This window comes from Apodemus sylvaticus, chromosome 2 (genome assembly GCF_947179515.1).
Source record: "Apodemus sylvaticus chromosome 2, mApoSyl1.1, whole genome shotgun sequence".
NCBI lineage: Eukaryota > Metazoa > Chordata > Mammalia > Rodentia > Muridae > Apodemus > Apodemus sylvaticus.
In genome coordinates, this window is record NC_067473.1 from 17,891,891 (window position 1) to 17,901,790 (window position 9,900).

Genomic DNA, 9,900 nt, shown 5'->3' on the forward strand with positions numbered 1-9,900 from the left:
GAGGACAAACCAGGAAAAGGGATGATATTTGAAATGTAAATAAATAAAATATCCAATGAAAAGGAAAACAAAAGAAATAGCAACATCAAAGAACTAAGAAAGAAAGAAAGAAAGAAAGAAAGAAAGAAAGAAAGAAAGAAAGAAAGAAAGAAAGAAAGAAAGAAAGAAAGAAAGAAAGAAAGAAAAGAAGGAAGGAAGGAAGGAAAGAAAGAAAAGAAGGAAGGAAGGAAGGAAAGAGAAGAGAAGAGAGAGAAAGAACAGAAAAGAAAAGAAAAGAAAGAAAAGAAAAGAAAAGAAAAGAAAAGAAAAGAAAAGAAAAGAAAAGAAAAGAAAGTCTCAAAGTAATTTAGGTTCACATTTCCCTGATTACCAAGAATGTTAATGATTTCAAGTGTTTTCTGAACCACTCGAGTTTCCTCTGTAAGGCATTCTCTTTATCTGTAAACCATTTTTAATTGAGTTGTTTTCTGTGTTCAGTTCAGTGTTTTTTAAGTTCCTTATATATTTTCGATATCAGCTCTTTGGTGGATGGTAAAATATTTTCCCCATTACACAGCACGCCACTTTGTCCAAGTGATTATACTCATTGTATTACAGAAGCTTGTCAGTGTAGTGAGGTCCAATTTGGTAATTGTTGTTACTAGTGCTTATTATACTAATTTTCTATTCAGAAAGTTCTTTACCTGTGTCAATGAGGTAAAGGTTGCTCCCTAATATTTTGTCTATAATATTCAGTGTATTTAGACTTCTTAAGAAATAGTTCCAATCTCTTTACATCAGGATGCCAGCAGTCCAGTTCACTATTGTCAGAATACTCAACATGAATCAGCAGTAGTGGTACAATCCAGCCAGGCCTCTACTGAATTGGGAACAACCAGAACCAGAGGAGACACCAGGAGAAGTTCTTTGCTGTGTCTCTCTCAATGAAGACAAAGACATGAGACCACCTAAGAATTGTAAAGCTAGCTATGCAAGCAAGTGCAACATCACTGTCCATTGAGTACTATTTATATTTTATGCAAATATCACATGTCCTGCAACAGGTCTTGCCTCAGGAAATATCAGGTACATCAGCATCACTACAGGAGTCAGCCTCACGATGTGAATTTGTATCTCCTGACATATCCAGAAACATTTACTTCAATCTCCAGCAGCTCTTTCATTACTCAATATTATTTTAGGTAAATAGGTGTTTGTGCCTCCATATAAAGCTGAAAATTGTTCTTTTAAAATCTGTGAATAATTGTGATGGAAATTTGATATATATGGCATTAAAGTGTCTGGTAGGATGGCCATTTTTACTATATTAATCCTATAGAGAATTTTTCCATCTATGTTTGTAATTGAAAATGGTACCTAGTTTGCTTTGTTGGGTCTTATTCAGTTTGAGTATCAGAGCAACTATTGACTCATAAAAAGAAATGAGGAATTTTCTTTTATGTTTCTATTTTGTGGAATAATTTGAGGAGCACTGGCGTTATTTATCATTGAAATCTGATAAAATGGTACATTAAAACTATCTGAACTTGGATTGTTATTTATTCTGGGGAGGTGGTGCTGTTCTGTTTCAGTTTGGTTTAGTTTGTTTGGGAGACTTTTAATTACTCCTTCTATTTCACTAGAAGTAATAGGTCTTTTTAATTGCCTATCTGATCTTGATTTAAATTTGGTAGAATAACATATATATGAAAATTCAAACATATTTATGAAATGTATATATATAATATATGATATATATGATATATATGAAAATTATTTGTATTTTAGGTGTTCCAATTTGGTGAAATACAGGTTATTAAGTATCCTTATAATTCTTGGATTGGCTTGCAATTGGCTTTTTCATCCCACTTTTCCTTTCTAATTTTGTCAAATATGTACCTTCTCTCTCTCTACTCTATAGTTAATTTGTCTAAGGGGTTGTAAATCATACTGATTTTCTCAAAAGGACCAACTCATTATTATTTTATTGTTTTGTTACTTTCATGAGTTCGTTTCTACTTTATTCACTTTACCTCTGTATATTTCTTGCCATCTAATCTTTGAGGTATCAGTTCTTTCTTTGTTCTAGACCTTTCAGATGTACTGCTATTTGTGTAAGATTTCATCAATGTTTTTAATGTAGGCATTTGATGCTATGAATTTGGCTTCTAATATTGCTTTCATTGTCTCCAATAACATTGTGTATGTTGATTTTTCATTTTCATTAGATTCAAAAAAGATTTAATTTTTTTCTTAATTTTTGTCTTGACTCATTTTAGTTCAATTTCTATGAGTTTGTAAGCTTTCAATTCTCCTACTTTTAATACATAGTTTTAATCTGTGGATGAGGTGTGTTATTCCCGTTTTCTTGTATTTTTGAGATTTTATTTGTGTCCAAGTGTGTGTTAAATTTTGAAGAAAGTTCTACTGTTTGCAGATAATAAGGTTTATCCTTTTGTGTTCAGGTGAAATATTCTGTAAGGTCTGTTAGGTATATTTTGTTAATTATTTACATTATGCTTTTCTATGCTTAGTTTCTCATTGGGTAACAAGAGTGGAGTATTAAAGTTGCTCATCATCAATGTGTGAGAGTCACTATGTTATTTAAGCTGAATTAGTGTTTCTTTTATAAACTTAAGTATTCTTGTGTTTGGTGCGCAAATGTTAGGAATCTCATTCTCTCAGCTCTTTCTCCTTTGATGAGTGTGTATCATTCTTCCCTATCTCTTCTGATTAGTTTATGGTTTAGAATCTATTTTATTATCTTTTGAAATGACTATACCAGCTAATTCTTAGGTTGTTTTTGAAATATCTATCCTTTTACCCTGATGTGTATCCTTGATGCAAAACTATACTTGTTCAATGAAGCAGAAGAATGGACGATGTTTTGCCTCCATTCTATTAGTCTGTTTCTTTTTATTGGGAAATTGAGACCATTGACATTAAGAGTTATTACCGAGCAATGTTTGTCGGTTCCTGATACTGTGTTATTGTTGTGAGGGTCCCCACCCCTTTTGATTTGTTGGTATTGGACAGAAAATGGAATATGGTTTGTTCCTCATGTCTTCTTGTTTGTGGTTAAACTATCCAGGTTGAAATCTTTTCAGATTTCTGTCATGCTGTACTTCTAAGTAGATACTGCTTGAATTTGGTTTTATCACACTGTGTTTTTCTTTATTTATTGTGATTAAAAATGTTGCTAAGTATGGTAGTATGGTTTGGCATGTATGATAGCCTAGATATATAGAACATCTATCTGTTTTGGTGCCTCTGGGTTTCAGGGTTTCCATTGAGAATAAATAAGTTTCTCAGAAATTAAAAAGTATTTTAAGAAAGAAACAGAGAGACAGAAACATAAAAAGAGATAGAGAAAGAGAGACAGAGACAGACAGACAGAGACACTGGGACACAAATAGCAACAGAGATACAGAAGACGAAAGAAAGAAAGAAAGAAAGAAAGAAAGAAAGAAAGAAAGAAAGAAAGAAAGAAAGAAAGGAAGGAAGGAAGGAAGGAAGGAAGGAAGGAAGGAAGGAAGGAAGGAAGGAAGGAAGGAAGGAAATAAAAAAGGAAAGAAGAAAGGAAAGGAGAGGGAAGGGAAAGGGGAATGGAATGATGGAGTAAGGGAACAAACAAATGAGACACTGAATATGGTCCCTAGAGATTATGTTTTAAAAGAAAAAATTTGACATAGTGGCATGGACTTGTGACACCAGAGGTAGGGCAGTGAAGATCAGCATATTCTCAACTTTCTCTTCCAGATAGTGTAGTGAGCTCCAGGTCTGAGAGAGCCCCTGTATCAAATAAAATAACAACAACAACAAAATAAATAAATAAATAAATAAATAACCAGGTGGTCAGCACCTGAGGACCACTGACACCTAAAGTTGTCATCTGGTGTCTGGTCTTTACATGGATATGCATGAGAACATGTGAACATACACTCACACATTCTCACACATGCACACTAACACACACATACAGAAATAATGTAAAGTATTTAGATGCAGAAAAATTACTTGTATTGAAGCATAAATTTGTCTATACCCTGAATCCTTTTAGAAATTCTCTATTCAGTATATATGATATGCTTCACTCATAAGTATAGACATTTCCATCCATATTGCCAGATATACAATTGTATTTCTGTGGACTTAATGTCACCTAAGGAGCAATAAATTTGGGTTCAATTTTATGACAAAAACAACAAGATAACTATTAAAGCTAAAGTATTTCTCTTACTATAATTGATATTCTCACTATGCTTTAGAAAGTTATGAATTTTCTGAAGGATATTTGGAAAGAAATATTAAGCTAATAAGCTACAATCCACCTATTCTCACCATAGTTTTTTACTTTAAGGGAGAGTAAACTCAGATAATGATTTTGTATACGTGGTTCATACATTTTCAGTGTAAAACAAGGATTAGCATACATATACAGTAACAACAATGCATGCAAATTGATGTAAATTGGTGCTTCTGTCTAAATTCATATACTATACATTGCATTGTGTAAGGAACAACTCAGCTCATACCTCCCACACATTGAGAATTAGAGTTTGAAGATTACAAGCAAAAGTTAACAGTTAAATTCACATATAATATCATGCTAAACTCAGAAACAAAGCTATAGACAAGTGACATCTTTTTATTCCGTAAAGAAGCCTCACTTATAAATACCTCGAGGCATTTGTGCATCAGTTCCTCCATATTATCTGTGTTACTATTTTTATTATGCATCATTGACATCCGACTATTTCATTATATTTATTATGTTCTCATTATTTGAAATCATTGCACTGATTCTTTCTCTTTAATTATCTGTCACCTCTAGTAAAACATAAACTTATGAACATAAACTTATGAACAAGATATACATAGCTACTCCACATGGAAAAACCTGTGGAAAAGATGTGTACAGGTACTAAAATGAACAGTTTTTAATAAAAACTATAAGTACATTTAAGAATTTGATATATGAAAATTATTTGATATGTTGACATAATATTTTGGGGAATGTAGCATAAGTAAAAATATTGATTCTTTTTAAATATTTGTGAGACAGATGATAGTTATACCATTTTATAAATGAGGAAAATTATATAGTTCAGACTAACACAAACTGTTTTGAAAATTATCTTTTCTATATAATAGCAAGTATCACTAAGAATCTACTATGCCATTATTCATCTTACGTACTTCAAACATGAAATAGCAATTGATTAAATTTAGTTACCTGCTTAGTGACAAACTACTATGAAGGAAACAGGAACCTGGATGCAATTTAATCTTATATTTTATTCTCCATGTAGGTAACTGCCTACATCCTTACTTTGTATATTCAAACTGTGGATATAATTCTGATACGCTATAAATCCTTCTAGAGAAATAAATATTTTCTAAAATTCATCAGTAACTTCTTTCACTGACCAAAATCTAAGTTTTTGAGTGTCATCATCCACTACTTAAAGTCATTAGTTAGGATGCTTAATATTATAGTGAACATACAATTATTAGTTTATGAGAAGACTAATTACAGTATAATTTTCAGAATAAAGAAATAAGTTCACTCTAATCCAGTTTAGAAATGCTATGACACCATTATTGTACTGAATAAAATCATCATAGTGAATGCAGACTTCCATCAATTAACTATAACATTACTTCCCTGGCTGAATATTTTTTTCTTACCCAGTTATTTGACATAGAAGAGAAAGAATTCTGACAGTCAATTAAAACTTATGTACTTAAGTAATAATACTTGTTAAATTTCATAAGAGTGGCTAGGTTATTTTTAAGCTGCTTGACATAAATGAACAAAAGCAGAAAATGTTCATTGAGCAAAAGTACATTAAAATTTAATATCATAAAATGTCAGAGTTTCTTTTAACAAAATTAAAATGCTCATAAGTATTTTTTTAAATGCAAGGACAGGGATGTTTTTTGAACCAGACAATAGTTATTCGATTAGTTTGTACTCTAATCTTGAATACAGCCAAATATCCATGTAAGTGACAAGAGACAGGATTCTTTGTAAAATGCATATCATATACCAGAAGTGTCACTTCTGCAAGAGAGGCTCCATTTTTTGTGTTTTTAGCTTATTTTCTCTATTTTCCATAGGCTGCCTGTAGGTATACTAAAGACAAAAAATCCATTTAAAGATGTCACAGCAGCAAAGAAGTTATATCTCTATATTATTTCACAATTTATACTTCTTTCTTGTGATTTCTTTTTCTTTTACCAATTGATGTTCAGTTATAAATTATAGCCCTAATATATTTTTAAATATTTCAGACAAAATTGTCCCATGATTTTTATATTAAAAGAAAACATATGGTGCTGGCCATGGAACCTACTTGTAAGTGTATTTTATATGCACACTGAGACTCTGTTAAGGACAACTAAGTGTCCCATGGCAAGTGGGTGTAAATTACACATAGTTTCTTGCTTAGAGATGTTACTCCATGTCCACTCCCGCCTCATTGCTAGCACCCTGTCTGGCATGACACTGGCATGAACACGTACCTGTGCATGCTACCACAATCTCAATGAGATCTTATGAGTGGTTTTATGTTTCTGTGGTTGGTGTGTGTGTGTGTGTGTGTGTGAGAGAGAGAGAGAGAGAGAGAGAGAGAGAGAGAGAGAGAGAGAGAGAAAGAGAGAGAGAGAGAGAGAGAGAGAGAGAGAGAGAGATCCTGATCTGTTTGCTTAGGTTATTTTTGTTTTGTTTGTTTTGTTTCTGTTTTTGTTTTTGTTTTTGTTTTCAGTATTCTTTTGCTTTCTAAGAAGAGAAAGACAGGTCATAGATTTGGGTGGATATTAAGGTCAGAAGAATGTGGGAGGAGTCAAGGTAGAGAAAAACGTAATCAGAAAATATTCTTTGAAAAAATTCAATAATATTTTTTAAAAGAAAGAATATGTTCTTATATTATTATAAGTTATTAGTATTTTACAATATCTAAAATAAGGCCCAAAGTGTTATAATAGACTCATTCATGGAGTGTGGTCATAAAAACAAGATACATTGTGAACATTCTATTTTGATTACTAAAGGTATCCACTAGTGAGGAAAGTTAATTCTATGACACTAAGCTATAAAAGAAGAGCAGAAACAGAATTTGGACAAGAATGAGTACAAAGTGGTGTTGTTTAATAAAACCCAAATCCTAGTAAAATCATAAAGATAGAGAATTGCTGATTCTGTTCATCTATCAAGGCTGTATGCAAAACCATGAGATCAGAATGACAGTTGAATAGATAGCCTGAGAAGACAGAACTTTCTGACTGCTCAGGTTTAGGCTGATGTCGCCATCTGTATGTTTACAAATTGCTTTCCATGATGATAATCGTCTGTCAAGAAGTTAAAATATGAAGGCCATGCTTCAGCAGTTAATATTTTACTTTCATCCCTATTTATCCTTAATCTGATAGTTAATGAGGTATCAAAGTCAGAGCCTTTACTTGTGCATTCAAGGCAAACGATCTACCAATTAACTACGCCCCCAGCCTGTAAAATGTGGTTTTAAGATAACATTTCAAAATTTAACCCTATTTTCCCCAATCTACTGTGCTTAAAGTAGTAAAACAGGATAACACAGTTCAGGGTCAAGATACAGTCAGTAAGTAAAAGTGGTTGATACACAAGCAAGAGGACATAAAATCTGATCCCCAAAACCCACATTAAAAAGCCAGGTGTGGTAGCATATCTGTCCCCAGGATTAGGGGAAGAAAGAAGAGAATCTCTAAGGTCTCATGGTCTCCAAGTTCAGTGAAAGACCCCATTTCAAGGAAATAGAAAGATATAGCTGAGTATCTAATCTCCTAATCTCCTCCTCTTTCCTCTCTGCACTAACATAGGCAAGTGCATCCCTGTACACACACACACACATACACACACATACACACACACACATACACACACACACACACACACACACCGCACCACTGCCCACCAATATATACATAAAATCACTTTGATTTCAAATGTTGGTCTTTTTTAACATACAAAAATATTGTTTATACAAATTTTAGCTCTTAAATCTGACTTCTTAGAAATTGTCTACAGGTTAGTTTGGGAACTGAATTGTTTTGAACTGTAGACTTAAGTTATATTTAAGAAAAAATAATTTTATGCCCAGATATAACTATATTATATGAGTGCCTGTTTCTCTTAAGGTTGTTATTTCACAAAGAATGTATGTGAGTTGGGTGGAAGAGGAAAATGGTAAATTTGGATGTATGTAAACCCTCCCTTGTAAAGATATTTAAACTTATATGGATGAGATGACTTACTGGTAAAGTACCTGTTGTACAAGCCTGAGGACCTAAGTCTGGATTCCTAAAACCACACAAAAAGCAAAACATGGTGAGTTGATGCTTTTCTGTGATCCCAGCACTGAGGACACAGAAAAGCTGAGACCTGAGGGCTGCTTGCCAGCTTATCTAACTGAACTGGTGAGATTTAAATTTGGAAAGAGTTCTTGTAATAAAAACGAAGGCTCAGAGATGATAGAAGAAGACATTAAAATACACACACACACACACACACACACAGAGAGAGAGAGAGAGAGAGAGAGAGAGAGAGAGAGAGAGAGAGAGAGAGAGAGAGAGAGAGAAATTGAGGGTGACATACATGAACACACGAAAAAATTATAAAATTATATCTGGTATATATGGTTGAATATCAAAGAAATGCTTCAGTATTTTGGTACATACTAACATTATTTTAGGTATGATCCCCAAACTGAAGTAACAAAACTAAAAATAGGAAAATTGGATAATATATCATTAAGTTTCACCTCCCCCCAAAAGTTACGCAAATAGCAAATATTAAGACACCCTGAATATAGTAAGGAAATGTGAAACAAATAACATGACATAGGTAGGCATTTGTTATAATGGCAGTTTTTAATATATCTTATCTTTGTTAGCAAAATATACATTAAAGGAACTCTTAGATATTGCTAGAGATTTGTAAAATGGTATTAATATTTTAAATAAAGTTTCTTACCAATTCTCAATGGAATATATCTAACCTAACAATCAAATCTCTAGACTTGATTGTTAGAAAAATAATCTGGTCGTTCATATCCCTGTATTATTAGCAGTACTATTTATAATTACCAATGTTATTAAGAGATCAGAATACCTTGAGTTTTAAGTAGGTAAAGAGAAATAATAAGTAGAGTAAAATGATAAAATATAGGCCATGGAAAAAAGACTTAGATGATTATTTATCCAAAAATCACTGATCCTTCCTTACTGAGGCCAGTAACACTAGTGTTTTGATAAGAGACTAAAATACAATAAGCATTCAACATCTTTGCCTTCACACTGAGACTGTCTACTTCGATTACATGGCTGTTCAACCACATAGGAAACATTTCAAGAACATTGTCTAAAATCAGTAATCCTTTCCCCAGCGTCATCAATACCCAGATGTTCAACACCCTGATTAAGGATAACAGTTTAGTTCCTAAAGCCTTCTAGTCATCATCCGCAGACTTAAAGGAAAAACCAGTCATTGTACTAATCAGTTTGATATTCTCAGTATGACCTATCTTTTCTCTGGTTCATTCTCTCTTGCAGTCACTTTGAATTCTGCAGAAATCAGATATAATAGTCAAACATCTTGTAACTGGAATCCAAGCTATAGACACTGTTACTATCTAGCCTGAGAAGATGAGGACAACTTACAGTAGGGAGAAGAGACTGGACAGGTTCAGAAAAGACATAAGAGCATCGCTATAGCATTGCTGCCTGAGAATGAAAGCTTGTCCAACGATAGCTAGAGCTCTAATAAAATAATTCACATGGCCCTCCTTGAGTCATCCTTATTACTTAGCATCTTTGGGACTGTGGATTATAGCATAGTTATCCTTTACTTTACAGTCAATATCCAGTGAGCACGTACCATGT